Genomic DNA, 4,576 nt, shown 5'->3' with positions numbered 1-4,576 from the left:
GCTCCACCCCTCACCGGCTAATAAAGCCTCCGCCACGCCGGTCCCTCCTTTGCCACTGACTCACGGGGTTACCCAGCCCAATCCCCTCGCTGTCCCGCACCTCCATTTTCTGACCTATAAAGCCGGGCTCATCCCCGCCACGCTCCCGCACCCGGCACCGAGCTCCCTGCCCGAGGGGCGGCAGTGGGTGCTCCGTCGATGGTTTGGCCACCCATGCCCGGGGTGTGCAGCCCCCGTGGGTGTTGCAGAGCCCTCCAGGGCACTGCCATGAGCCGGTCACTGGTTGCATCCCCAGGCGACATCTCCCCAGGGGTTTTTTTTGCCTCCTGTTTTTGGGGCTGGCAAGGGGCAGTGAGCAGCGTGTGCTGTTCTTGGCACGGTGTCCTGCCCACCCTGGTGCCAGGGAATGCCTTTGCCCCGCTGCCCTGGTGCTTTGGCACATCTCCAGCACCCCGAAACCCAGCTGGTCAGGTTTGAAAAACAGGCCAGGGATGGCCAAGGAGGTGGAGGTTTTCCGGGTGACCACTGGGCTCTGCTGGAGTCGTCTCCTGTTCCTGCTCCCTCTCCCATCCTTTATTTTTGGTTGCTTTCAAAGCCCCCAGCAGTGGCTGCTTTGTATGAAGCAGGACTGTGCCCCAAAGGGTCCTGAGGTGGGGGCTGAGCATCCTCAGGTTGCTCAGGATCCCCATGGAAAGGCTGCTGGGCAAAGGGGCCCATGGGTTACCCAGCAGGGACTGGGACCCTGGAGATTTGGGCCTTAGGACTGGCCATGGTGCTGGGCCAGCACAGGAAGGGAAGGGATCTGGAGCCAGAGCTGGAGCTGGAGCCAGAACCAGCCCAGTGCTGCCTGACGTAAGAGGTTATACAAGCCCATGCAGGGTGCTGGCAGCACCGGCGTGTCTGTGACCAGAGCCCTGCTCCCACTCTGGGATAATGCCTAAAGGAATGGGGACAGCCTGGCCCCCCGCCCCATGCTGGGCATCCCTTATGAAAGCCTTGGGTGGCAGTGGCACCCCAGAGCATTGCCTGTGGAGGATGGGTGGTGCTGCTGGAGGAGCATGGTGGGGGTTTTGTGGCACCCAGAGAGGGGCAAAAGCCAACAAGGAGAGGAGTGAAGATGTTCTGGTGGTGTCCATGTGCCCAAGAGCTATGGTTGGGCTGTCCCTGGCTGGAGGTGAGGGCAGGGCACGGAGCCTGCTCGCCTGGAGGGAGTGGGTGGGAGAGGGCCCAGCAGAGCGAGGGGAGCCTGGGTGGCTCTGGGATGTGATGCTGAGCTGGGAAAGACCCCCTGACCCTTCCAGGAGGTTCTTTGGAGGTGTCAAGCAGGGTCCCTGGGTGCCAGCAGAGCAGAACCCTCCTGGCCCGCCGGCACCGGGTGATAGATTCCCGGTATTCCAGGCAGGAGTTACTCACCCGGCCCGGGGCTGCCCTCAGCTCCACCGGGCAGGAATGCCACGTGCTGACTGCCTTTCCTGGGGAGGACCTGCTCCATGGCTGGGAATGCTGTTCCCAAGCTGGGATTTGTTCAACCCAGTGTCAATTGGAGGGGCTGGGCTCTGCGAGTGACTCCTGGGGGACTTTCCATGCTGGGTGGGAGGATGATTAGGTCTCCATCCCTCCCTGGGGATAGCACAGGCACGAGGAGCTGGAGGAGGTGACACAGGATGGGTGCCTGAACTCACCCCAGGGGAAGATGATGCCAAGAGCTGACCCAGCCCTGACATCAGGATAAAGCCCTGTTGGGACTGAAGGCTTAAAGAAACCAAACCTCCTCACACTGTTTCTTCCCCAAAACTATTGGGTGAAGGAGGAGGGGGAGCTTGTAGCACTTGCCATCTCTCCTCAGGTGTCCTCCCCACCAGCCTGGCCGCCAGCAGAGCCTTCCCAAGGGACTGAGGCAGTGGTCAGGGGATAGATGCAGGAACCCATCCATGATATCAATGTGGATTTGTCTTCTGGAAAGGTGATTTTTTGACCACAGGACTTTTCACAAAGGGAAAAGGGGACCTGCTCTCTGGGGGAAACAGAAGTCACGGGGATGCTTTCTGCCACTATTTTTTTTTTTCCTAGTCTGGAGCAGGTGGAGTGAAATCCTGGGTGACAATCCTGTGAAAGCCATGGATTCACGTGCAGTCTGACCCTGGGGTGCTCCATGGGGACTTTGCATCAGCCCCAAGGAAGCCGGTTTCACACCTTCTTCCAAAAAACCAGGAGCCTTAGTCACTCATCTCCTTGCAGATTTCCCGGTTTTCCAGGGGCATCACCTATGCCACGTGCTGGGAAGTCACATCCTGCTTGGGAAGCGGGCTCGTGCCTGGCAGCAGGGCTATTCCCAGAACTGCCTCTGGCCCCACAGGGTAAATCCCTCTATCAGCTCCTGCCCGGCTCCAGCTGGCCCCGGCCCAGCCAGGGATGTGGCCATGGGACAGCTCCCACGTTTGCAGTCGGATCCGGCCGCCTGTGGGCTCCCTGGGCTGGTGGGTGCTGGGGTGGTGCTGGTGGGTGCTGGGGTGGTGTTGGTGGCACCTCGTGAGCCCTCTCTGCTCTTCAGGGGACCCTCTGGGCTGTGCCAAGCACCCGGTGACGCTGGTCCTGAGCTGCCAGCACCATGGGAGGTTGGTCTTATCTCACCTTGTGCTGAGCTCAGCTCATTGTTGATTGTTCTTTTTCCATTCAGAAGAAAGGAAAATAACCACCTACTTTTTCTTTTTTTTTTTTTTCTTTTTTTTTTTTTCCTGCAGAACTGCTATCTGAGTCTCTGCTTCCGATAGTCTCCATCCCACTGCCTCGGGTGCAGCTCTCCTGGGGCAGCAAGGACACCCCCGAAGTGGCAATCCCAAAGCCCTGCCACCTGATGGACCAAAAGAGCCTTTGCAGGATGAAGAGATGGTTTTAGGGCCGAGCTCTTGCTCTCTTTGCACCCAGGATTGTCCCTGCAGCTCTGCACTCTCCAGCCCAGCACCTCCCAGAATTTGGAGGACAGGTGACTCTGCAAATGTGATGAGAATGCAGAGGATGCCTTGGAGGGCTCAGAGGTGCCCCGGGCTGGTGGTGGCAGCCAGATCTACCAGCCACAACAGCTCCTACCACCCACAGTTTAGCCTTAACCTGGTTTCTATTCTAAGCCCTATATTATTTTTTTTTCACTAGCCTCCTCCCTTCTTTGCTTTGCCCCACTTTGTCCTCCTGCCAAAGAGCTCTGGCTGCCACTGACCCCGATCCCAGTGGGATTACTGAAGTCAGTAATAAAATGCCCAAGCGAGGTTTCTTGGGTCAGGGTGGCTCCTGATTCCTGGGATTAAGGAGCAGCACCTTGGATTTGCCTGCAACGGCTCTAGGTGGGAGGGAGAAAACTGGAGGAACTGGACAAAACCAATTGCAGGATTAGCAGCCTTCTTGGCATTCCTGTCTTCCTAGGAGCCTGCAAAATGTTGGTTTTCGGAGCATTTTATTAGCCTGGTGCTGCTGGCAGGGCTGGAGATGCAGCCCCCTGTGAGCTGGGGCCGACCCGCAACCTCCCCCAGGCTCCTCCAGATATTCCCTTGGTGGCCTGGGATCCAGAGCACCACTGCTCTAAAGGTATCATTAGAAGAGTCCCTGTTTTTCCAAGCTAACTGGTTTTATGGGTCCGGCCGTGCTGATGAAATCGCTGCCAGGCAGTGTGAGTTATCCCTCTGGCTGGCAGGGAGCATCTGGGCCCTCGCCTTGAAGAAGACACAAAAACTGCTCTCAGAGCAGTGGCACCCGTGGGGGACAGGTTCAGCAGGGCTCGGGTAGCCTGCTCTGTGTCCACCAGGAAGGACAGGCTCTTCCCCAGCCCCAGAAGGACAGGGTGGACATTTGGGGTGTTGGCTGCCCGCGTCCCCCAGCCTGGCAGGGAGAGGGAGCCGGGGCAGCAAACCCTCTCCCCAGATCCTCAGCTCAACCACCACCTCCAGCAGCAGGCAAAAAAGCAGGGAAGAATGTTAGGGTTGTGCCAGAGCTGGGGAGACGGGGGTGCATTCTTGGAGTTTGGCTGGATCTGGGCAGCCCTTTGGCTCCCAACCAAATTTCCATCCCGAAGGAGTGACACAGCACGTTGGCTTCCCAGCCCGGCCGGGCAGCTCACTCCCTTCCAGGCACTGCCTCCCGGGCACGGAGTGGCACACCATGGCCCCAGCTGCCCTCATCACACTGCTGGACAGGGCAGACACCTGCCTGGGGACTGCTGCCACCAGCTGCTCTTGGTACCCAGGGTGGCACCAACCCACCGTGGCAGGGCAGAGAAGGGTCCCGTGCCCGGGGGAGGGCAGTGCCCGTCCTGGGTGCATGGGCAGCAGTGTGAAACCCCTCCTCGTGCTGCATGAAATCATTCAGGGGATGCTGCTTCACGAGCAGGGAGCTTGTTGTCTTGCAGGGATTCCTGGTTTCCGTGAATTCCACATCTCCTGGTCCTCCAAAGAGCAGCAATGGAGTCAGTTCTGGTCAGTTTCTGGTCAGCACCCACCTTAGCTGTGGTTTCTTAAAACAGGCAAACCCAACGGCCCCACTGGAGAGCCCAGGTACTCCTGGGGGACAAGGAATGGCAGCCTGGGCC

This window comes from Heliangelus exortis, chromosome 20 (genome assembly GCF_036169615.1).
Source record: "Heliangelus exortis chromosome 20, bHelExo1.hap1, whole genome shotgun sequence".
In the NCBI taxonomy this organism is placed as follows: Eukaryota; Metazoa; Chordata; class Aves; order Apodiformes; family Trochilidae; genus Heliangelus; species Heliangelus exortis.
The sequence above is the reverse complement of the archived record's forward strand: the minus strand, read 5'-3'. Positions refer to the sequence as shown.